The sequence below is a fragment of the Macrotis lagotis genome, chromosome X (assembly GCF_037893015.1).
Source record: "Macrotis lagotis isolate mMagLag1 chromosome X, bilby.v1.9.chrom.fasta, whole genome shotgun sequence".
Classification (NCBI taxonomy): domain Eukaryota; kingdom Metazoa; phylum Chordata; class Mammalia; order Peramelemorphia; family Peramelidae; genus Macrotis; species Macrotis lagotis.
In genome coordinates this window covers 179,708,972-179,736,153 of record NC_133666.1, presented here as the reverse complement: position 1 = coordinate 179,736,153, position 27,182 = coordinate 179,708,972, and the positions used below count along the sequence as shown (strand labels likewise).

Genomic DNA, 27,182 nt, shown 5'->3' with positions numbered 1-27,182 from the left:
AAAAATTGTTAGATTGGTTCAGAAAGTACTGGACATCAGTCTCCTTATGAGAAAAATTAGGATGAGAATAATGGTTCTACCTACATTTTGCAAAGTTATTGAGTGAAAATATTGGAAGACTTTGAAGTCTTATGTAATATAAACTCATTATTGTTGTAAAGTGGCTGTGTAGTTTAATGGTTAGAAAGCTAGACTCAGAGTCAGAATGACTTGGGTTTAACTACTGTGACAAATACTGGCAGCAAGACTATGGGTAAGAAACTTTGTTGCTGATTATTAAAAATTTAGTGATAGAAGACAGAAGATTTCAGGCCACTGAAAACATGAAAGAATTCAAGCTCTCTCTGGGATATTAAAACTGCTCAGGATTTTACTATAGCAATTTAAAAATATATACAAGTTAAAACTCCTAGAAAAGCATTAACCGTTATAGGTTAAGTGAAGTTTGAGTGTGAAAGAGAGGAGAGAGTCCGGGTCATATGGCATTGGAGCTCAGGTAGAACCACCAGGGCCCAGGATGGGAGTACATGACCTAGAAAAGAAAGAGAAATTTAAACATCCTGTAAGGCAGAAGACAGATGTGAGAAGAAGGCAAGAAGGGTCTGTGCTTCTTGTTAAATGACCTTTTTTTGGTAGGTTGGGCAAGGAGTGGTGCTTGGGAAGTGGTCTTGAAACTTGGGCCAGGTATCCTCCAATGGCAAGCTATGTATTGGTTCCTTCTTGACCCAAGGTATGTGACCTCTAAGTTCAACATGTCATTTCCAGTCACACCAGGGTCATATTTGTTTGTCCTGTCCCAAGGTTAAGTGGACAGGAAAATAAGGGACAAGATACAGACAACAGGGGTCAGGCTACATCTCAGCATATTCTCAGTGTCATAAGGCTGGGAGTTAGGAGTGAGGAGACAGGTCACAATTTTTACATTAAACAATGAAACAATAGAAGTCAATATACATCTCAAGAACAAAGAAACTTCCACTCTTTAACAAGATTTTGCCAGCATTAAGATTACAGAAGTTGTTTCTGCTACATTCATAATTCTCTCATAATTCTCTGCATCAACTTAATCTCTCAGTAGCCCTTTGAAACTATCTAAGCATTTAAATTGTAGATGAGGTACAGATCTTCATATGTAGAGAGGAATGCCTCATTGGGAGTTATTATTAGTAATTATTAGTCTGGTCAAATTCACACATATGTATATATACTAGAATGCCTGCTAGAATTGCAACTATTTAAAGCACTAACAAAGAATATAAAAAATTAAAGTTGCAATGATTGCTGTAGATGTTTCTTAATAATTTACTTAGTTAAGTTGAGAAACCTGAGAATTTCAATACATAATCTGGAGGATTTACTACTCTAAATAGAATATTCTGAGTATAGAGGTTTATATTGACTGGTTTCCTTAAGGTTTGAGCTGAGTTAGGCTCAAATCAATCATTTATGAGTAAACTCTCTTGGGTCATATAAACTCTAAGTATTCCTCCCTATTAAATTGCTCTTAGTGACTATATCACTTTTCTAGTTATTTAAGTTTCCATGAAATTGACTGATGAAATCTTGGATTTCTTTAGTTTTTGTTTCCAAATATCTACTTTTGAAGTAGTTAATAGTTCTTTCTCTGTGTGATAATTTTGGGGAAATTGAAAAATCTAATTCAGTAATATTTATGTTGTTATTGCTGTCACTGCTTCTACTGTCAGTCTATTTACTTGTCTCCCAGTCTTTTTTCATACACCTCAGTAAAAAATGAGATCTTCCAACCTCGAATTCCAAAATATAAAGTTTTTAATCTTTCCAGAGAGGTTTCTCCATAAACCATAATGAAACCATGGAATTTATAGGTATTTGGTATGTCTTTAATGTGTTTTCCATCCTACTGTATTTATGAACCACATCTTAATTTCATGTAACTGATATTTATGTATGTTTCCATTAATTATTGGTCCAAATGCATTAAGACTGTAACTGGTGTATTACTGATATTATTAATGTGGTTGTTGGATAATTTTAAGACAAATGTTATAAAAAAGAGCAATTATGTCCTATATTTGAATGCAAATAACTAAATCCTACTGTTCAAGGGCTTCCAAAAATTTTATTTTGCTAAAATATCAAGTCTATTCTTTTTTAGGGTTGTTTTTCAAGGCCCTACAAAACTGGGTTAAATGTTTTAAAATATTACTTAAATGTTTTAATGTCTTAAAATATTACTTTAATTTAAAAGTATAAAATTTATAAATTGTACTCAAAATAGATACTTTATTATTTCCAATTGAATTAAAATTATTTCTTAAAAAACTTGTTTTATTCATTTTTTTAGGTCTTATGAATTGCATGCTAGCATTTTACCCAGAGAAAAATAGCAGACCTTATTTTCAAGATCCTACATTTGTCTGCTAATAAAGACACATACTGCTTTGTAAAGGATTAATAGACAAAGTTGATAGAAAACATAGCAAGAATCAGAAGATCATATGTCAAAGATCCAGGTAATATTTATTCAGTTTATAGAGCAACTATTTACTTTATTTTCCAATAACTCCATTGTCTATTACCACATGGCTTTCAGTATGGATATGTATCAGGGTCAAAGAAATAGAGATTACTTCTCTTTGAATAAGAAGAAACTCAGCTCTTATAAGCATCTGGTATATTTGAAGAAAAGCAAAAGACATTAACCCTAGTCAAAACTCAAAGATCTCAGAAAAAAAGACAGAAATTTTGCATCTGAAAGCTCAATGAAAAACTGGCAGGTGTCAAAAAGGTAAAGTCATTTTCTTTCTAGGATATTAGTAGAAAGCAGGTCTTCTAATGTGACTATGAGTAGACATATAGAAAATGGATGTATATATGGATAATTTGATATTCACAAAGGCAAGTTTTCAATAAAAAATTAAAGATTGGGCTATTAGTACAGAAAGTCTAAGATGCTTCATACTTTCCCAAATGCAATTTATTTTTATTTTTTAGGTTTTTGCAAGGCAAACAGGGTTAAGTGGCTTGCCCAAGGCTGCACAGCTAGGTAATTATTAATTGTCTGACACTGGATTTGAACCCAGGTACCCCTGACTCCAAAGCTGGTGCTTTATCTACTATGTCACCGAGCCGCCCCCCAAATGCAATTTATTAGCCAGAAATGAAGAACTCATTATATATATATATATATATATATATATATATATGTATATATACATATATATATATATATATATATGTATATATACATACATACACATACATATGTATGTATATCTGACACTGAGACACTGAGGAGAAAACATCTAGAAGACAGTCTTCAAGGTAGGTAGACTTAATTATATGCATATTTACATGGAAGATCAGGATTGATCTTTACTACCAAGTCTGAAAATTATGGTACCCTATGAGTAGTAGAGTGACCAATGAGAACCTAATTACTCAGTAAATTGAATAGAAGTTCCATAATGATAGAGATAATAGCTCATGTCTTTGTTCTCCTCAAACTCCTAGACTTGGACATAACACTTATAAAATAAATGGCTGTTGATTGATTATGACTGATTTAAGAATAAAAACAAATCCCATGATCTTTTATCTTCCTCAAAGATGAAACAATTACTTTCTTTAAGGAATGCTAAAAAATTTTATTCAAAATTCATTTAAAATGACTGAATACTCTCTTCAGATGACAGCACAGTTTAGCATTTTGAGGATTTGTTAACTTTGATCCAGAAGCTTTAATATAGACATCAATCAATTGGGGAAAAATGACTCTAGTGAAGACATAGTTTTGCTGGAATCATTGAATTATTTCCTAAAATAATTCATAAACAATCGCCTCTATTAAGTAAGGGGTTCATTATTTCCCTGGAGAAATAATATAATGTCCTGGAAAAAGACAAGGTATTAAAAGAGGCAGGGATATGAATTCCACTTCTACATCTTAGCTATGTGACCCTGGGCAGGGCATATTATTTCTCTGAGACATGAGAACAATATTAACTGTAATGTATTTCTCACAGGAATGTTGCAGAGATAAAAAAAATGGTAAACTATAAATAAGATGTTTTATAAATCTTTAATTTCTGTGTAAATGTTTACCTAAAAATAAATACTGATGAAATTTTGTTTTGAATAATGTTGTACATGGTAAATGCATATTTTTATTTGACATAACTGTGTAGTTAATAAAAACATAAATATTTAGCAAGCATCACATATGTATGTATGTATGTTATATACATATCTTGCATGTGATGCGTGAATATACATGCACACACACACACACACACACACGTGTGCATATTTGAAGAATGATTCTATAGACATAAATCCTGGCACAGGAATTCCCTCTACTGAAAAGATTGACTTATGGAGGGCCATATGACAAATGTAATAACTACCCAACAATATCTCAATATTATCTCTCTTTTTCCCTTTCTCCCATTCCCCCTACTTCCCTGCCCCCTTTTCATCTTCTCTCTCTATTTGCCTTTATATGTCTATATAGTTAAGTTCGAATGTATTTCTGGAAAAGACTTGCATATACCACTGTCATTAATGGAAAATAAAAGAGTCAGTACATATTCAATTGTTAATTTCTTTAGCTAGTAAACTTCATTTAAGCAAAAGAAAATACAGACTATTTACCATTATGGCTAGATATTTAGAAAGTTCTACCTATTTAATATTGATATGTGATTATAGTAATAAATGTATAAAATGGAAGTTAGCAACTGAAAAAAAGGAATAGTATACAGAGTTGGAATCCTTCTTAAAACCATGTCTACATGCTCATATGTTCTATTGCCATTCTTCTCTAAGATTTTGTCTATCTCCCTTGTGAATAACCAAGCTATCAAAACTCTAATTTTTGCTAAATTCTCATATTAAAAGGAAAGACAAATGGAGAAACTAGTTGTTTGAATGTGACTGACTTCTTGGATTGAGACTAGAAAAAAATTGCAAGATAAATTGTTCACATACTGTACTTAAATAGGGACTTGTACTTATAAGAAGTATTTTATTTCAGTCTTCTATCTGTTTTTTTATTGATATTTTGTTTTTCCAAACATATGTTGTAAAAGGCTTTTCAACTTTCATCCATATGCATATGGACATTTTTAATTTACAAAATTTCCTTCCACTCTTCCTTCCCAACTGACTCCCTTCAGAGACTAATAGTTAGGTTAACATTGTATATATATATATAGTTTTAATAAATGTGCTTGCATATTAGCCATGTTCAGTAAGAGGAATTAGGATTAAGGGAAAAGAGATATGTAAGAGATAACTTTTTAAATGCTTTCATCAGATGATGAAGGGTTTTTATTGTTGTTGTTGTTTTAATTTTTTTTTATTTTTCTTCCTCTTGATAAGGATAGAATTGTCCATAGTCAGTACAATATGGTTGGCCTAAGTCTTAGCTCTCTGAACTTCTGAGAGGAGTTGTTTCTATCAATGTTATCATCTCACAATGCGGTTTTGAATGCATACATTATTCTCTTAGTTCTGCTCCCTTCACTCAGTATTAGATCCTTTAACTCATTCCATGCTTCTCTAGAATCCAACCATCTATGGTTTCTTATAGAACAATAGTATTCCATAGAATTCATGTACCATTACTTGTTTAACCATTCCCCAATTGATGGGCATCTCCACAATTTCCAATTATTCGCAACTACAAAAATAGAATTTCTATGAATATTTTGGAAAATATAGGACTTCTTCCTATTTTTTTTTATGATTTCTTCCATATATAGACCTAGAATTGGAATTATTGGGTCAAAGGATATGAACAGTTTTATTGCTCTTTGGGCATAATTCCATATTGTTATCCAGGATGGTTGGATCTGTTCACAACTCCACCAGCAAAGCATCACTGTCCCAATCCTTCCACAATCTCTCCAACATTGATCATTTCCCCTTTTTCACATCTTAGCCAATCTGATAGGTATGCGGTGATATTTCAGGGTTGTTTTAATTTGTATTTCTCCAATAAATAATGATTTGGTTAGTCAAAGGATATGCAAAGGCAATTTGCAGTTGAGAAAAATCAAAGCAATCCATAGCCATATGAAAAATTTCTCCAAAGTATTACTTATTAGAGAAATGCAGATTAAAGTGCCTCTGAGATATCCCCCTCACACTGCTCAGACTAGCAAATATGACCAAAAAGAATAATGATCAATGTTGGAAGGGATGTGGGAAATCTGGGACACTAATACATTGTTGGTGGAGCTGTGAACTCATCCAACGTTTCTGAAGAGCAATTTGGGATTATGCCCAAAGGGCAACAAAATGTGTATACTCTTTGATCCAGCAATACCACTACTGGGTCTATAGTCTGAAGAGATTATGAAAAAAGGGTAAAAACATCATTAGTACAAAAAAAATAGTTATAGCAGCCCTGTTTGTGGTGGCAAAAAATTGGAAATTAAGAGAATGTCCTTCAGTTGGGGAATGTCTTAACAAAATGTGGTATATGTATGTCATAGAAGACTATTGTTCTATTAGAAACCAGGAGGGATGGGAATTCTGGGAAGCCTGGAAGGATTTGAATAAACTGATGCTGAGCAAGATTGAGCAGAACCAGAAAATCATTGTACACTTTAACAGCAACATGGTGGTGATAATCAAACTTGATGGACTTGCTCATTCCACCAGTGAAACAACCAGGGACAATCTTGGGCTATCTGCAACTGAGAATACCATTTTTTCCAGAGAAAGAATTATGGACTTTGAATAAAGACCAAAGACTATTACCTTCACATTAGGAAAAGAATTATCTTATTATGTAATTTTACTATCTCATACTTTATTTTTCTTCCTTAAGAATATGATTTCTTTGTCATCACATTCAACTGACATCAATGTATAACAGGGGACCAATGTAAAGATTAACATAATGCCTTCTGTGGGGGTGGGGAGTGGATAACAAGAATGGGGGAAATTGTAAAACTCAAAATAAATTAAATCTTTTTTAAAAAATAAAGTACCTAGACAAAATATAATGATTTGGAGCATTCTTTTATATAATTTTTATAGTTTTAATTTCTTCATTTGCAAACTGTCCATTTATATCCTTTGATCATTTAGTAATTGGGGAATGACTTGTAGTCTTTGATACAATTCTGTATATATTTTAGAAATGAGACTTTTATCAGAACTCTTAGTTTTGAAGATTGTTTCCCAGCTTTCTGCTTTCCTTCTAATTTTGTCAACATTGATTTTATTAGTGCAAAACTTTTTAATACAATCAAAATCGTTCATTTTTCAGTTTATAATGTAATACAATACAATAAATAAATATAATATTTGCAGTTTATAATAATTGTAAGAGACTGTTGGTGGTTACAGAGAGGTCATTGAGTGCCTAAGATTGGCCTAATTGCCCTCTTGCCCAAATTCACCCTTGGCCTAATCTTTTGGGTCTGCTCTCTAGATCTTCTTATTTCTTCCTCCTGTTTGACAACTCCTGGAGCTTTGTACTTAACCCTAAACTGGTGAAAGCATCTTTGTGTGAGAAGTACTAGCCTGAGGAAATAAACTTTACCTTCTGGGGTTCACTAACTGGGAAGCATTTGTTTGCTTTGCTAATTGGAGAATACCACTTGAATTGGGGACAAACCAGGGATGAAGAGGATATTAAAGCAAGAACTTGTCAATGTTTGTCTCCCTCCTCTTCAATGTTCGTCTGAGACAAATATTAGTTATGAGTAAATGATAAGTTAGCCAGCAAGGCACACAACAAATGACACTCAAGCACAGGGCATGAAGGCATGTTTGGGGCCATCTGATCGGAGTGCAGGAGAAGGACCAAGCAAAACTGCGCATCAAAGGACTGAGACTTTGAGCTGTCATACAAGTGAGGAAAAAGCTTCCAGGTGACATACCAGAGCAGAAGACTTCAGAGAGATAAGAAGTTAATCATGGAGCAGATTTTAGGGATTTTTGTAAGATAGTTGGAACAAGGAGGTGTGGAGGAAATAGAAAGTATAGGGAAGGAATATTCTCCTCAGTGGGTAGAGAAGTTAGAATTAAGTATTATCAAAAGGGGATTAGGAGTGGTCCTTCAGCACCATTTATAGAAAAAACTTCAGCATTGCAGGAGAGCATCAAGAAGGCCAGAGATTTGGGGGAAGGTTTGGAAGTTTTAGGAGCTGGGTTCCAGTCATATCCTGTTATTGAGAAGCCAGATCCTTTTAATCCAGGTGAAGACATGAGCCTTAAATATAAAGAGATTTAAAGAAGGCAGTAGGGGAATATGAGGCAATATCATCTTTTGTCCAGTTACAATTGCATACTCTTGCATACTTCATATTAACACCTAATGATTGGAAGCAGATAGTTAGGGCATGCTTTTCATCGGACCATCTGCCTTTTGGATGACTGAGTTTGTAGAACAGTGTAGACAGATGGCTTTGAGGCATGCTCAATGTCCCAATGCCGCCACATATTATGAACAATTAAGTAGCACAGATCAGTTTCACAATAATGCAGATCAAACATATTATGGGTTCGAGACATATGAAAGAATTGCCGCCTGTGTAAAGAATGCTTGGGGACATATTTCAATACAAAATGAAAAGAAATAACCATTTGCACTTATCAGACAAAGAAATGATCAGGCTTTTTAGACTTCTTTGCCCAATTGCAGGAAGCAGTAGGAACAACCATAGGAGATGCAACAGGAATAGATGTATTAATAAAACAATCAGCATGGATTAATGAGAATGTTGATTGTCAGAAAGCAATTATTGGCTTAAGAAAAGATGCCACCATTGAGGAAATGATTCAAAGATGTGACAGAATAGGGTCTCAGGTATATCATGCAGAATTAATGGCAAAAGCATTTGCTAATGTGCCCATGGGAAGGAAAGAGAAACAGACTTGGTTTATTTGTGGAAAGCCTGGATATTTAAAGGAAAATTGTTGGAGTGCCCAAGGAATTAAACCCAGAAAGGTCAAGGTGCATCATCCTAAAACTCTGTGCCTAAAGAATAAAAAGGCAGGAAACTGGGCATCAGAATATAAACAAGGAAATTTAAATGGGGAAAGGAGCTTTCCCTCAGGATCCCTCAAAAACAATCCTGGGTTATGATAGTTCAGGACCCAGGGGATGGAATGGAAAAACCAGTATGCAACTTTGGCAGCAAGACAACCCATAAAAAAAATTGAGGTTTAAAAGTACTGAGAAATTCAGGGTCCCTCCACATGCTTGCACTGAAGTGCCTATTCACCCTTTGTGATTAATGGATAGAGTTTGCAATCATTTTGGCTCCACCAAATCCAGAATATACTCACATTATACCTTTAGTAAGGCAGGTGAGTGGGGAAATTTTCTCTATTACAATAGTGAATGCTAGTAATGGTGATAGTTACATAAATGAGAACCAATGTATAGCTCAGTTACTTGTTTTCTCAGGATCTTATTATATAAATTGGAAGGAAAAGGAGCTCATAAAGGTGCCAAAACTGACTATATTTACAACTATATTTACAACTATGATTTCTTCAGAAAAAAGCTCTTTGTGTTTTCCAAGTAGAAAGAATTGCTTTCCCAAGACTTAATTGACACCGGAGTAGATCAGACTGTGTTCTGTGTTCCTCATTTAGAAATGGACATGGACTTGGCCTAAACAAGCTGCTTACACTAACTTAGTAGGCATTGGAGACCAATAGGAAACAGAAATTTCTTGTCAACCTTTTAAATGGAGAAAAGAAGATAAAGCAGGGACTGTCCCTCCTTTCATATTTGAAGGACTCCCTACAATATAATGGGGAAGGGATATATTGTATCAATTAGGGGAAAAGATTAACACAGATTCTTTGATTGGGGCTGCTGTTGAGTTAGGAAGGCCAAGGCCACAACCTATATGGGTGGAACAGTGGCCCCTTACTGGAGAAAAGAAATACTTTTCAAAGACTAACATTGTTATTAACAAGTCATCCCCAAAAGATATTCACCTGTATGCTACATTGGGAGAAAGAAGGAATTATGTTGAGGAACCTTCTAAGGATAATGAATGTAGGGAATCCTTCAAGAGTACTTCAAACCTTTTTAAGGGTCATAAGATATATAATATAAATCATAGGCATGGGTATGGAAAACACTTCATCCAGGGTAAACACCATCTTGATCATCAAAGATTCCATCCTGTAGAGAAACCTTTTAAGTGTAAGAAATGTGGCAAAACTTTTGGCTTCAGCTCATTCCTTCAGTACCATCACAAAACTCATACTGGAGAGAAGCCTCACCAAAAAAAAAAATTGTAGAAAAGCTTTCATTCTTCAAAAACAGCTCAATTCCCACCAGAGAATTCATACAGGAGGGAAACCATATAAATTTAATGTTTGTGGAAAATCTTTTAACAGAAACTCATCCTTTACGTATCACAAGAAAATTCATACTGGTGAGAAACCTTACAAATGTTATGAATGTGGGATAGTCTTCAGGATGAAGATACAGCTGTATTCCCATCAAAGAATTCATACTAGAGAGAAACCTTATGAATGTGGTGAATGTGGAAAAACCTTCAAATGGAGTACACAGCTTACTTTCCACATGAGAATTCATCTGGGAGAAAAGCCCTATGAATATAATACATGTGGGAAGGCTTTGACTCAGAGCACACATCTTACTTATCACCAAAGAATTAATACTGGAGAGAATCCTTATGAATGTGGTATATGTGGGAAATCTTTTAGATACAATTCATCCTTTCTTTACCATCAGATAGATTTTGTGAAGTTGTTTAAGAATGCATTCAATCAGGGCAACTAGGTGGTGCAGTGGATAGAACACCAGCCCTGGAATCAGGAGTACCTGGGTTCAAATCTGGCCTCAGACACTTAATAATTACCTAGCTGTGTGGCCTTGGGCAAGCCACTTAACCCCCATTATCTTGCAAAAACTAAAAAAAAAAAAGAATACATTCAATCTTTTTGACTGACTATATCAAGATTTTCATGAATATATATGAGGTTCCTGAAGAAATCTTGATTTGATTACAAGTATTATTTTTTGACCTGTCTTTACTAGTGTGTTCAGAAATAAAGGTGTGTATGTGTGTATTTGTGTGTGTGTGTGTGTGTGTGTGTGTGTGTGTGTGTGTGTGTGTGTCTATTTAAATATCAATAGGACATTTTACATCTCCCCACTGGCCTGCAGAGGTGGGAAAATGTTTCTATATCTTGAGATTTTTGTTACTGGCCAGGGTGTCAGTTGTGAGCTAAGCTTTTGTTAACCTAAATTTGATTGACAGCTGCATTCAATTTATGTTGATTGAGGCTTTGTTTCAAGTAAATGTAGATTTCCTGACCCCTTCACCTTTCCACTTTTCTTTCCCTCTAGGGGCAGGGCAGGGCCTGGGGTGAGGTGCCTCTGGGGACCCCACCCCAGAACTATTGTTTGGGAATACAAACAAAAAAGGGTAGATTTTCTGCTCTCAGGAGGCTTTGAAAAGGGTGGGAAAGATTTGATAGAGGAAAAAGTCATCACCTTGTGTTTAAAGAAAAAAAGAAACTATTGGAGAATAATTTACTCACCTAAGTTTTGTAACAAGTCTTGAGAATTTGTGTGTGTTAAGAAGGAATGTATTTCAAGGAATTTTTGAATACTCAATCATATATATATATATATATATATATATATATATATATATATATATGTGTATATATGTATATATGATCTACTGATTTCTTTTGGGGAAGAGATATTGTACTAAATTTTGTAATCTGATTTTTGTTTTGATGTTAAATCAATATTGATAATGAAGTACAATATCAATATTTGTGAAATTCCTGTATAGAAAGGGGGCCCTGATATCCTTCTGGACCCTGAGAAACTACTTAGAAATATAAATTTGGCTAGGCAGCTTTGCATCTGAAAACAACCAGACACAACCAGACAGGACCCAAATACATGACCGGGGGGGGGGGGGGGGGTCATGGATATTCCAGAAATTTGCAGTATCAGTATTTGTGTAATCCCTGTCCTGGACCCTGAGAAACTCCTTAGAAATTTAACTTTGGCTAGGTGCCTTTGGGCCTGAAAATAATCTGACAGGACCCAAATGCTTGACCCTGGGAGTCACAGGTATATTGTAAATTTGTCTAAGATTCACAAAGCACCTTGTTAGCCTAATAATCTTGCTGTATCTGTAAAATTCCTGCTTCCTCCCAGGTTTGCCTCCACTTCCTCAGACGCTACTGGAATCATAAGAGAATAAATTTCATTCGCTCAAACCTGTGGGAAGCCCATGAATATGTAACTCCCTCCATCTCAGGAAGCACATTCAGACATAACACAAAGACCCTGACCCTTTCCCACTCTGTCTAGTCCCCTATCTATACTGAACCATATGTTTACATATGTTTGTAGTAGTATGACAAGACAATATATCTAACTGCTGCCTTTGCTTCTGTATCCTGCTTGCTCACAGTACCCACACCCAAAACACTTTAAAAATCCTATCCCCAGAACACTGTCTGATTTGGGGGAAATCTTCTTCCCCAGGCAGTCCCTGGGAAATAAAGATCTCCAAATTTATCAAATTCTTCTCTCCATTTTACTCTTTAGGTTCAGCAATAATTGTCAATGATCTCACAAGATCTTTTTTTTTTGGTAAAGGAAGAAAGTTTGTAATCTTTGTCTTATCATTTATCATATATTTATGGAAGGGAATATATATATATATATATATGTATTTATCAGTTATGTGATATTCTTTTGTAGCTTCAAAAATTTGTTACAATATCTGGTTTTTGTTTGTTATAAGTATACAAAATAGTGCAGAAAGTTTTACAGATTTATTTTTGACTACTAGAAGCCATTGAACGGTCTATAGGTAATTGAATTAAGGAAAGCATAGGAATATTAAAACTCTGCTTCTAAAACAAAAGAAGCAGGATATATGATATGCCCGCCAATAGATTGAATTATGTAATCTCAAGGAAAAAGTAATGTGAAATGACATGGAAGGAAAGTGGACAGGACTCAACCAGGTAATAATCCGAGGGCCAGGATATATTTGTAGTTCCACAGGTAATGGAAAAATCTGTTTTCCTGAAAGGAATGTCTGCTTTATCATTGAAGGAGAAAACCAACATCAGGAGGAAGAAACACAGACCATCAAAACACATGAGAAGGAGACATAGGAACAGACCCTTGGATGTAATTCAACCAATGCCTCAGATATGAATTTTCACCAAAACAATGTCAGGGATTTGGGGGTTTGTAATGAGACAATGTGAAGTATTTGGAGCAGTGTGCAAAAACCTTATCAATATCCTGTTACATGGGACATTGGAAAAGAATATGTTTTTCCACCTTTTAAAAATTGTTATCCTAATATAAGAACTTGTTATAAGATCACTGATAATTTTGTGATTCAGTCATGGCATAATGACAGTTATAATGTATTGTTATATATATGGTGGGATGAAAAGCTATTGCTATAATTAATAATGTACATAACTTGTAATTGCACAGTGTTGAGGAAAATAGCAAATAACATTGTTACATTAAATGTTACTCCTTTTGGTTTGGGTTTAGAATTTAATTGACTTGGGTTAAAAATAGCAAGTGAATCCAGAAAACTCCAGTTCATGCTGTGTAGGATAAACTTGCAAGTTCTACAATGATTTTGGAACCTTTCTTAGTAATTCTCCTGATATCCTTCTGGACCCTGAGAAACTACTTAGAAATATAAATTTGGCTAGGCAACTTGTATTGTCTGAGAATAATCTGCCCTCTTGCAGACGGTTTACAGGAAATTCACCTCAACAAAAAGAAAGGGTGATTGGAAGAGACTGTTGAGAGTCACAGAGAGGTCATTGAGTGCCTGGGAATGGCCTAATCACCCTCTTGCACAGGTTCACCCTTGGCCTAGTCTTCTGGGTCTGCACTCTGGAACTTCTTATTTGTTCCTCCTGTTTGGCACCTCCTGGAACATTGTGTTTAACCCTAAGCTGGTGCTAGTATCATGGTGTGAGAAGTACTAGCCTGAGGAAATAAACTTTACCATCTGAGGTCAACTAGTTGGGATGCATTTTGTTTGATTTGTTAGTTGGGGAACACTACTTGAATTGGAGACAAATCAGGGATAAAGAGGATATTTAAGCTCTGGCATTTGGTAAAATAAAGAAGAATTTGTCAATCTTTGTCTCCTGCCTCTTCAATGTTCATCTGAGACAAGTATTAGTTATGAATAAGTGATAAATTAGCCAGCAAGGCACACAACAAATAATAATATAATCTTATTTGATCATAAATCTGTCCCCTTTCCACAGATCTGGTAGAGTATTTCTTAGTCTATTAATTTATATATGAAATTGTCCTTTATATCTAAATGTTTTATCTCTTTCAATGCCCAGAACAAATCTCTACATAATTGATTCAATGTGAAAAATATATGGAAAATCTAATTAATTTTGTTCAGTTTCATTTTATGAAAGCCATCATCATGAATTTTTACTTATACTGATACAAGGCTGTCTTAAATTATCAGAATTTGACCAAATGAATATGATTTATCTAGCTTCTCTATATCTAACAATCTCTTTCACATCATTGTTTTATTTCAAGTCATAGTCATGTATTTCATTGATTTCTTTTGTTTCATTTCCTGTGATTTTTATTTGAATGGATGTTTCTCCAAAAACTGTGAAAAATAAAAATTTTGTCTCTGAAAAAAACACACTTCAGTAACTGTTAGAGACATTTCAGTGGCTATTAGTGTGGGAAAATCAAGTATTTCTAAGGTCATTGAAATTCATAAAAACATTTTCAATCACACTGAAGCATAAATTAATTTGACAATTGAGATAAGGAGGGGATTACAAGAACTGACAAACTATTGGTATAAAGTATAAAGTAAACCAATTAATCATTGTGAAAAAAAGTATGGACCTTCCAAGAAACCTGAACCTGAATAGGTTATCATAGATTTCTCTATCTTCTTAAATTTGAATAATGATAGAAAATACAATTAAAAAACTGAAAATTAATTGCTAACTTTTGCCTTTAAAAATGCTTGTCAAGGTGAAAGAAATAAAAGATTATAGTTAAGATTGAGAAATGGTAGGTTTTTATTGATAAAACTCAGTTTTTCATTCAAACTATACCAAATTCATGTAAGAAGTCCAGATGCACCTATTTAACCTGTGGATCTTCATCAGTTTACAAAATATTCACTTTCTTCTTTGCCCCTCAAAAAACCTGAGAGACTTTTAACTTTCAGTAGGACTGGAGTCTTATTTTTCTCTAAGTGAATGATAAATGTTGCTAAATATATTCAAAAACTGAGAAACTAAATTGTTCCAAATGTATAGAAAGGCCCAAATGGAAATTCTTCATTGACACCTTGTACTGTGCTGTATATTACACATCATTGAGAAATTAGTAACAAAGATGAAGATGAATTCGCTTTGATGGCTTGGAAATTTACCTGATTTCATCACACTTGAAAACTGATTGGGTATGAATTAGGCTAGTTGAATAAATGACCTGTTTCTCAAATGAAGTTTTAATCGTTAGAGTCAAAAGAATATAATTTCTTGTGGAGAATTTAAAGTGTTTCAAATCTTGTGAATTCAATGTCAAATCATATAAAATAAGTGGCTACCAAAATGCTGCATATAAAAATTAATTTATATGGTTATTATATCCCAGTAAGTTAAATTATTTAACTTTGGTTCAATTTACATACCACTGCAGTGATAATTATAAATGCTTATTGAATTTTTGTTAAAAGAATTATTTCATCCCCTCCCCCTTTTTCTCTTCATTTAAAGATTCTCTGTTAATTCTAATAGTGACTCTTCAGAATTTAACTCCATGATTAAGCTGCCTTCCCATATTGAAAGATTCCTCTCCCCTTCTGGCCTTTTCCTTGTTGAGTTCTTTTCTGGACTTCCATTTTGGGCAAGATCCCAAATCTGTCATCCTTCATTCCTTTACTGGTTTGGTTTCTGCATCTCTAGATGTTATCACCATGCCTCCACATCTACAATTTCTCTCTTCTCAGCTTTCTGTTACCTTGTATTTTTTGTCTTCCCCAATTAGAAAATGCTTTTTTGAAGGGAGAGACTGTTTCTTTTTGCTGCAATTTTTATTTTATTTTCCTTATTTAGTATATTGCCTTCTACAAATTAAATGCCTAAAATACTTGTTGACATGTTTCTTTATTTTGACATTGTTATATTGCTTTTTTAATGCCTAGCCTAGGCACTAGGCTAGAAATAATACAAATAGACCTGAAATAATCAAAGAATTCTGGTGTCTGGTCTTAAGTGATCTGCATTGATTTCTCAGGTGGAGGACTTACTAGATCATTCATTATAGAGAAGTAATTTAATATTTGAGTTTCAATTTGCTCATCCCTGTAAAATAGGGTTAATAATAATTGTACTAACTATTTCATTGTGAAAAGGGATATTGCATAACCATGAACACAATATCAGGTCTTATCATCATCATCATTATGATCATCATGCTTCTTATCTCATCATTTATTTGGAACTATTCTCCATAAAGATACCAGTGATCTCTTAACAGACAAATCTAATGAAAAACAAAACATATATTCATAATTTTTTATGGCATGGTAATAATACTCTATTGCATATGTAAAGAAAAACTCTAAAAAAGCAACCTCTTTCCCATAATAAAAACAAAAATATGTAAGGTAGAATATTCATGTGACATATTCAGGTACTATAATTTATCAGGTCATGCCCTAATACATATGAATCTATTTAAGTTCCCCATTATTTGCTTTGATAAAAACTGATGTAAATGATTTATTATATAGTGGACATTTTTTCCCTCCTCTTCCTCCTTTTTCCTTCCTTCCTTTCTGTCTTTCTATGTATCTGTGTGTAGTTCTGTCTGTGTCTGTTTCTGTGTGTCAGTGTCCAACTCTGTGACTTTGTGTCTGTGTCTCTATCTCCGTCTGTCAGTCACTCTTAGATGACCTCCATATTGATAACTTGCAAAGTATATTCTATGTCAATGGTGCAGACATTTGATTCACTTTCTCAAGATAATTCCAGATTGTTTCCCCAATTATTGGATTAATCTCCATCCCCCCAATAAGATTGAATTTGTGTTGGTTTTTCCAAAACCACAACACATAAGCTTTTGTCATTTTTTGCCAATTAGTTGAATGTCAAGAGAATCCTTACAATTGTTCTGATTTGCATTTATCTGTTTATTAGAGATTTGGAATATTTTCACATGATTCTTAATAGTGAGCAATTTTTTGAGAACTATTTATTTATATACTTTTCTGCTATTTATCTATTGGAAATGATTTCTGGTTCTTTGCATTTCTGTTAGGTTTCTAAGGAACTCCAAAATTTAGAAAATTTAGAATTGTTATCATAGTTCAAAGACTTGCTTCTAGTCTTTTTTCTGACTCATGGAGGTTATTCGATAAGATAAGTATTTTGATCTCTCCTTTGTCTTATCAACCCTCTGAGATTTTTAAATTGTGTAGAATCTAATGACCTCCATTGGTAGAACAAATTTCCTCACCTGAAATTTCTATGCTAATGAAAAAACAAGATCTACTTCTATTTCCTTTTATCTTTAATATTCAGGTCATTAGTCCAATATGATATGTGATGCAATTTTTTTTCTTAGTTAATTGGTAATTGAAAAAATATCTTTTCTTCTCCACCATACATCTTCTTATATTTTGTTATTTGATACTTGAAGAAAGTGAGGTTACATAAAGTTCCCCTCATTAATTTTCTCCCTTTAGTTTATTTTATTATGAAATTTAATTATGTGAGGAATCATTTCCTTATTTCTATTAATAAATTTTACTTTTTTTAAAAAGAAAGTCTATATTTTGTTTTATGGCAATTATTTTTATTTAATTTTTGTTTTCTCATATGGTTAAAACTTTTCAAATACCATGATTAAAGTTCCCTTGCTAACCAATTTCCATGTCATTGCCTTCATAATTCATGCCTTTTCATTCTTATTTTATACTTCACTTTGTGAAGTGCAATTATATAAGATAAGTAATACTAATCTATCAGAGAAATTGCCTTGTGTGTCAGCTCTATTCTTTTCCCTCACCATTTCTATTTTTCATTAGGCATCTATTCTCTGGGTCTATATTCCTGAAATACACATTTTGGGGAGCCAACTATGGCATATTATCATTCAAATTTTCTTTATTTTTGATAGTTGTTTTCCTGAATACTTGTATAATTTATTGGATATAATCAAGATTGGTGAATTTAACCATCTGTAGTTTTAAGTGTAGGTTTAATCTTTTGTTTTCTAAAGATTTTTGGATTTTTTCTGGATAGTTATTTACTTTCTCTTGATTTTAACAGCTCTCAATGATTTTATCATTATTTATTTATTTATTTTATTATTTATTATTATTATTTTATTATCATCATTTATTATCATTTTATTATCATCTCTATGTATATAGCCCACAGATCTTTCTCTTAAATTTCTGTACATTACAAAAATATCTCACACTCAAAATCACCATATCAGAATTGTTTCCCCAAAACCCATCAATCTCCCAGGTTCATGATCTCAATGTTATCTTCATTTTCTGTCTTCCTATATATCAAATCAATTGCCAGATCTTTTCAGTTCTATTTTAATAACATCTCTTGTATTAAACTCCCTTGGTCTAGACAATTATAAGAACCTTGAATTTCATCTTCCTAGCTTATTTGTTTGTTTTTTAAAAGCCCTTCACAACCCGGTCCAAATTATCTTTCCAGTTTCCTTATGCTTTACTTCTATTCTCACATTCTACTTTAGAATTGTTTATATTTTGGTCATATTTAGTATGACCAAAAATAGACTAAAATGCAATTGGGATATGTTCAATGAAATAAATTTAAAAAAGCATGTTAATTTGTGGTTTTACTAAGTCAATATACTGCTACAGGGATCCATTTCAATTTGAGTTTGATCCCACTATTCTATGATAGAAAGAAAATGCTCTTCTCTGTGTACTTCATGTATGGAAATCCATTTCTGATCTCTGCATCTTTATACTAAATTTCCTCCATAACCTCTTTCTTCTTTTAGTGGAGTTCTACATTGAAGATGCATATTTCCCCTCTTATTTGCTAAACTTTATTTAAAAAAAACTCTGAACTTGAGAACTCCATGATTTATGTGCATTCCTAATTTCTTCATTTAATGAATTTTATTATTGTTATTCTGTGGTCTGAGGAGTCTATAAGGTATTATATTTCATTAGATATCCCATAATTTTTTTGGTCATCTAATAATCTTTGTGAAGGTAATTTTGCAATATCATAAAGGCTTTAGTCCTGAGACTTTCTCTTAGTTTAAGATTGCAATTGTGCTCTATGTTGTTGAATCCCAACCCCTCTTTTAATGTTAGAAGTTTTCTTCTTTGCTCTTTCTGTCTATTTTCACTATATTCTCTTGTCACTCACCTTATGACTCCTCTTTTTCTAACCTATAATGATTAATGATCTAAAACTACCTCAACATCCTTCCAATATAGTTGAAGGATTGAAGTTAGAATTGACCAACCTCTTTCCCAACTCTAAATAGCTTCTTAGATGACCAGACTGACCACAATTTGACTTCAATCCACTTTCCTTTTACTCCAATATAAGTACACATTGACTCCTATTTCAGAAACTCTTTGGAATCTTTCTTCCTTTCTGTCTGACAATGTTGAATCAGAATCTTTTCCATTTTGCAGGGTGGGAAGGGAGTGATCTGAATAGAATCTTTATAGTTTCAAAAGTGCCTAAAGTAGGACTTGTTCCAAGATTTTTTACTCCTCTTTTCCCCCTCTTTTCATTTAGTTAGGCATAATCAGTGCCTACAAGTTGGTGCAGAGCAAGGAGAGAAAGGTCATGATATATAAGCATTATCTCTTTATAAGAAGAGTAACCTAATATAGTCCTAGGCAAAAGTAATGAAATAATTTTGCATATTCCTGCCAAGAATATTAAAGCTGGTGAGGAAAGGATATTAAATGAGTGCTTTAAAGATAAAGAAATAGACCTGTTGATGTTTTTTCGTTTTTTCTTTTTGTTCTGTGGATTCACCTATCCTTGTGTAACATGCAGAACATATTCCTCCTTTCTGGGGGTATAAGGAATTCTGGGGACTTAGATAAATTGCTTTCTCTAATCTCATTGTTCCTTTCATTCACAAGTCTAGATCATTATTAATGTTAGATGATATGTGATAAATTTTTCAAGAAACAAACTATATAAAACAAATAAATTATGAGAAATTATAAAATATTATTGATGTATAAAAATATAATAGAGATACAAAACCTTCCTTAGGAACAGTTTAACTTTTTGGATGAAATGTTGAATTTGGAGTTAGGTTTAATGTGGCTTCAGATATTTAGTTTCTTTATGACTCTAATCAAATAATATTGTCAGGCTTCAAATTTCTCATCTGTAAAATGAAATTGTTAGACTGGATAAAATGGATGAAATCTGATTCTAAAATACTATAATCATGTGAACAAGTAGAAAAGCAGAAAAATTAATGTTTTTATTCTTCATATTTAATGGTATCATATATTTTCCTTTTCTATTTAAACTTCAACTTTTTTAACTATCATTATTAAATAAATACACACCTCTTCCATTATATTGACAATGATAAACACATAACTAAAGAGTAAAAATATGTATTTTGGTGGCTGATTAATTAGAGCTACCTAATACCTATGAGCAAATTAACTGAATACTGTTAAATCTCTACTCTTCTTTGGAGTCTTTAGAATCATTGATTTCTTTCTCACATTTCATAGCAATAATAACCTTTTTGATTTATCTTCTTTCTTACACTCATATAATAAAGAATTTAAAATGACATTATCTTGCATAAAAAAGCAAAATAAAAATAGAGTTGACCTAATCACAATTTTATTTCTTTCCTCTATATTCTTTAATTAGAAAATGTTATATTTCCTTTTCATTGTTTTTTTTAGTTTTCTCCTTTAACCATTAATCTAACTCTTATCTAATATGCAGACAGTATATCTGTGAACTCAGTGATTTGGAGTTTTAGTCTAATATCACAAATTCATCCATACTTGCCCATGCTGTGCAACTCATCTTCCAAATACAGGGATTTATTTAACATCTATCTGAACACTCTAAGATCATTTTTTTGTGTACTTTTATGTTGTTTTGATATCACACTATTCTCCTTGGGCTCCATGATACAGTGACTCTGGAATTTTTGCTTTTCTTCATTCAAGGCAATCCATCTCCCAACCATTCATTTTCATTCATTTCATTTCATTTCCATGACAGCAATTTTCTGCTTCCTCACTTTCTCACTTCAAGAAAAAGTGTTCCTTCCTTCACATCTGAAGTAAAATCTTACCCTTTGCAAAACACCCTTCCTGCTCCACCTTTATGTTAGTGGTTTCTCTCCAAATTTTTTTAAATTCATTATATATTGTATCATATTTGTTCATAGCTGTTGGCATGATAATTTCCCCAGTGAATTCCTTGAGGGCAAGGCTCAATACTTAGTATGTCTAACTTGGTACAGTGATTGACACAAAATAATCATTTAATAAATGTATTTTGACTTGATAATTTTCAATAAAACACCCAAGATATTAACTAGTTAAACTTCATTCTTGATACATGATCAGCCCATGGTATCATCTTATCTACCCACAAAGGATTTTCAAAAATTAAAAAAAAAATACAAGCATATAACAAAATATTATTTAGATGATAAAATTTAATTTCACTTTGATATCATATGAGTTTAATATTTTTTGATTGAAGTTTGCATAGGGAGTGTTATTTTTCTTATTTTGTTAATAGTCTTATGCTATAATGTAAAGAACCTCTTTGAAGATACCAGGAAACCCCAGCTCTTAGTCTGGGACAGGCTAGCAGTTGTTGTTACTTCTCTTTCAAAGTTACTTCACCTCATTAGACCAATTTACCTTATCTATTAATTGAGTAGGCCTGGTTACTTAATCTCCAATATTTTATCATTTTTAAATAATGTGATTATTTAACAAAGGCATAAATTTAAATATAGAAGATTATTAAACAGAGACATAAATTTAAATGTAGTAGATTTCAGTAAGCATCTAGTTAAACCAAAATACTAAAGGAAACTTCACTTTATAATAGCAGGCTACTGGTACTGACCATTTAATGGGGAATTAGAAGCAAAAATAAAAGAGCTCTTAAGTCATAGACTGTAAGGGGATTGAACAAGTGCTCAGGATATTATAGGAATCTCCTGGTTAGCACTGAGGCAAGTCACTTGTTGTTATGATCATGTTCCAACCGAAGTTCTGTTTGCAATCAAAGGTGAGAAGGAGCACTAGCACACCAAAACGTGGGACCACAGTGGAACAGGGATCCTGGTCATGGTTTTAGTGCAGAAAAGAGTGCTAGTAGTCACTTGCAGATAGGAGTACAGACCTGGAGAGTAGTAAACACACCTCTCCTTAGATTTTATCACCTTGGAAGAACTGAAAACTTAAAGATCCCGAGTCATAACTTTGAAAACAATTAAACAAAATCCCTGAAACTTGAATTATTGCACCTTCAACGTTTAAGCAGAGTCCTATTTTAGCATAGTTAAAAGTCAAGTGATAGACAAGGAAAATGAGTAAATAATAGAAAAAAATTCTGGCCATAGAAAGTTACTATGATGATAAGGAAAATCAAAGCATAAACTTAGAAAAAGATGACAAAGTCAAAACTCCTTCCTCCAAGAAAAATATGAACTGGCCTCAGACAATGGAAGAACTCAAAAAGGATTTTGAAAATCAAGAAAGGGAGATAGAAGAAAAATTGGGAAGAGAAGCATAGTGATGGGAGAATTTCATGAAAATCAAGTCAACAGTTTGGGAAGGATACACCAAAATACTGAAGAAAATAATATCTTAAAAACAGACCATTCCAAATGGTAAAAGAGGTACAAAAAGTCAATGAAGAGAAAAATGTCTTAAAAAGCTGAATTGAAAAGATGGGAAAAAAGGCACAAAATTAACTGAAGAAAAAAACCCTTAAAAATTAGAATTGAGCAAATGGAAGCTAATGACTTTATTAGAAATCAAGAATCAATAAAACAAAAAAAAAAACAACTAAAAAAGTTAGATGATGTGAAATATCTCTTTGGAAAGATCCAAGAGAGATAAATAACAAGTTATTGAACTATCTGAAAGCTATGATCTAAGAAGGAGCTTAGACATCATCTTCCAAGAAATTACAAGGAAAATAATCCTAATATTCAGTCATAAGATAAAATAGCAATTGAAAAAAATCTACCAATCCTAAAAAAAGATACCCAAATGAAAACTAAGGAATATTACAGCTAAATTCCAGAGTTTCCAGGTCAAGAAGAAAATATTCAAGCAGCCAGAAATAAACAATTCAAGCATCATGGAGCCACAGTCAGGACAGTAGATGATTTAGTTACTTCTCCATTAAGGGACTGAAGGGGTCAGAACAGGATATTTTGGAGAGTAAAGGAGTTATGACTACAACCAAGATTCATCTATCCAACAAACATGACTATAATCTTCCAGGGGATAATCACTGAAATAGAGGACTTTCAAGAATTCCTGATGAAATGACCAGAACTGAATAGAAAATTTGTCTTTCAAAAATAAGTCTCAGGAGAAGCATAAAAAGGCACATAGGAAATGGAAATTGTGAAAGATTTAATAATGTTAAACTGTTTTGTTTCCTACATGGGAAGATGATACTTGTAACTCATAGGAACTTTCTCATTATTAGGGCAGTTACAAGGAGTAAATATAAACAGAAGGCACAGGTATAAGTTGAATTTGAAAGGATGATATCTGAAAAATAAATTTAAGGTACGAGAAGAATGTACTAGAAGAAAGGGAAAGGGAAATGTAGAATGGGACAAATTATCTCACATAAAATAGATAAAACAAAGTTTTTACAGGAAAAGATGAGAGAAGTCAAAGAGAATGAGTAAACCTTAATCTTATCAGAATTGGTTCAAAGAGGGAATAACATTCACACACAATTGTGCATAAAAACCAGTGACAGCAGTAAGGGCAGTTTGGGGTGGAGGCTAGTAAGAAACAAAAATTTTTCAAGTGGGATGAGATGAAAGAAGAGACAATACAATAAACAAGGAGAAATAGGATGGAGGAAAATACAGTTAGTGACAGTAACTGTGAAAAGAATTTTGAAGGAAGTTTTTCTAACAAACATCTCAATTTTTAAACATAGAGAATCAAATTTATAAAAATGAGAGCCAATCCTCAATTAATAAATGATCAAAGGATATAAGCAGTTTTCAGATGAAATAATCAAAACTATATGTATATATGACCAAATTAATGCTCTAATTCACTATTTAACTGGAGAAATGAAAATTAAAATAATTCTGAGGTACCCCCTCATAAATATTACATTGGAAAATAAGAAAGAAAAGAAAAATGACAGATATTGTAGGTGATGTGAGAAAAGTGGGACTTTATTGCCTTGTTGATGGACTTGTGAATTGATTTAAACATTTTGCAGAGAGATTTATAAGTCCAAGCAGCTATAAAACCATGTATAACTTTTGACTTAGAAGTACTACTACTACCGTTAGGTTTGTATCACAAAAGAGATAAAAACCAAAAAGAAAAAGGAGCTATATGTTCAAAAATATTTATAGCAGCTCTTTTCTGTTGGCAAAGAACTTGTCAGTTGACAAATTGAGGGGATATCCATCAACTGGTGAACAAATTGTGCTATGTGATTATGATGGGATATTATTGAACTATAAGAAGTGATGAGCAAGATGCTCTCAGAAAAAAATCAAAAAGACTTACATGAGCTGATGCAAAATGAAATATGTTGTGTACAAGATAACAATACTGCAAGATGCTTAGCAATGCATGGCTTAGCTATTCTCAGCAATTCAATGATCATGACAATTCTCAAGGAATTAATTATGTCAAATGTCATTTATCCCACAGAGAGAGAACTGATGCTTTCTGAATATTGAATGAAGCATACTTTTTGCTTTTTCTGAAGTTTTTTTTTGGGGGGGGGTACTAGGTTTTCTTTCACAACATGACTATTATGGAAATGTTTCATATGGCTACACATGGATAACCTATAAGGAATTGCTTGTCTTTTCAATAAGGGAGTGGGCTAGGGTGGGAAGAAGGGAGAGAATTTGGAATTCAAAGTTTTTAAAAATGAAGTTGTTCATGAACAAAGGAAAAGAGTGTCAAATAAAGAAAAATGGCTACAAACTGGAGAGATCAATAATAAAATGACCCACTACAACAGCAAGACATGCAATATTTATACAAACATATAATAATATATTATATATAATAAACTGTTTTTATAATATAACTTTGTTTAAGGTTTGAATCCCAGTCTGTACTTGTGGGGTTATTTTTATTTGTTTCTGCAGTCCCATCTGGAACTGTCGGAAGGAAAATGACCACAGAACAAAATTTCTGCCTCAGAGTATCAATAATGTTCCACTTCTCCAATTAATTTATATTTAATAATATGTTTCTGTCACGTAAATATTGTGGAGAACCACAGTGTTTCTGTACAAATCTAGTTCCTAGATTTTCTGATAGGGAAATATTTTCTTAATCTATATCTCCTTCCCTTCCTCATATATCCTATTTCTTTTTAATAAAATATAGCCTTTCATATCTATACTAATCATGTAGCCAAGAGCCTGTGTTATCTATGACAGAAAAATTATTAACATCAAATGTAATTTACTATTCTCTGCTATTCCCTCTGAGCAATCCTAGTAATGCTGGAATCTAGCAATGTCCTTTCATTCTTACTTTTAAAGGAATTTATTCTCAATAAGGTTAAGATAAATTCCCACCCTGGGACATACCTGTAAACAAAGTTAGTTTGAGCCAGATCAGCTGTCAAAGTGACTTGATACCCTTGTGTCACCCATTGGAATTTATGGTATTAGAACATGAAGGGAAAAAAAAAAAAACAAAAGCAAAACAGTTAGAAGTAGATTTCCTTATTTGAATCACTGGGGGTTGCTGGTATCTCATGATCAGATCTTGTTCCCTAATATTATCGCCTTGTGCTTTTCTCCTGAAAGTGAAAGAATCCTTCCTGTAGGTCTCCCAGAGGTCCTCAGGGTGGCAGTTTTGTTCCCTCAGCATGGCAGTTTTGTTGCCTTGTTATCTCAACTAAAGATGCCTTATTCCCCTAATTAAGTATTTGATTTATTTCAGAACTTGACACCTTATGAAAGGAAATTTATCTCTCTGCATTAGGCTCTAGTTCATCTTTCTTCTGTATATATATTTATTTATAGACATTTGAGGTCACTACTTTTATTAATGACTTTCCTTTTATCATTTAAGCATTTCTGGAAGACTAATGTTATTTATTATTCTTCCTACTTTTAAGTACTAATCTAGCCTTCTGTAGGTGCATTAGAAATTCTTTCACTCAGGCAGCTAGGTAGTGCAGTAAATAGAGCACTACTGGAGTCAGGAGGACTTGAGTTCAAATGTAACCTCAGACACTTAATTACCTAGCTGTGTGACCTTGGGCAAGTCACTTAATCCCATTGTCTTAAATAAAAAAAAAATTTAAGAAATTCTCTCTCTCTCTCTCTCTCTCTCTCTCTCTCTCTCTTTCTCTCCTTCCTTTTCATCTTTGAAGCCCTTTTTATTCAAGTTTCATGACTCCAGTTTTTCTTATTGATCCTTAGTATGCAAGATCTAGATTTGACCAAAACCTTTTAATTCATGTATTTTATGACTTGCCATTGTCATATTACCTATGTTGTCATTATACTTTACCAACTGTATATAAGCTCCTACAAGTCAGGTTATGTTTGTATTTTGCCTTTTTTCCCCCAAGTGCCTTGCATATAAAAGAAGTTTTTATTGTACTGCATTTGTTGAATTAAATTTCTAACAGGGTACTTCCAAGATAATATTAATTATTTTTTTAAGTTTCCCAAAATTAGCTTAAGATTATAGCCTTCCAGTATTTCCAGTTTTGTTCCAAAAATATCTTGAAATAATACGTTTTAACCATTAACCTAACTCTTAAAATATTTTTATTATAAATATTTAGAGGAATTAGAGAATTTGGATTGATACTACCTCTCTTACATTTCAACTTATATTTCAAACAAAATTTAAGGGTTTTATTATATCATAATGACCTCAAAT

At 32.9% G+C, this 27,182-nt stretch overlaps 1 long non-coding RNA gene across 1 annotated transcript in view; it reads left to right on the top strand.

The window, feature by feature from the left end:
* Positions 1–2,366: 2,366 nt before the first annotated feature.
* LOC141498221 (uncharacterized) overlaps positions 2,367–27,182 on the top strand; it is a 267,058-nt gene continuing 242,242 nt past the window's right edge. Inside the window, exon 1 of the long non-coding RNA XR_012471587.1 lies at positions 2,367–2,495. This is a non-coding gene — a long non-coding RNA (uncharacterized LOC141498221). The remainder of the gene's footprint in view (positions 2,496–27,182) is intronic.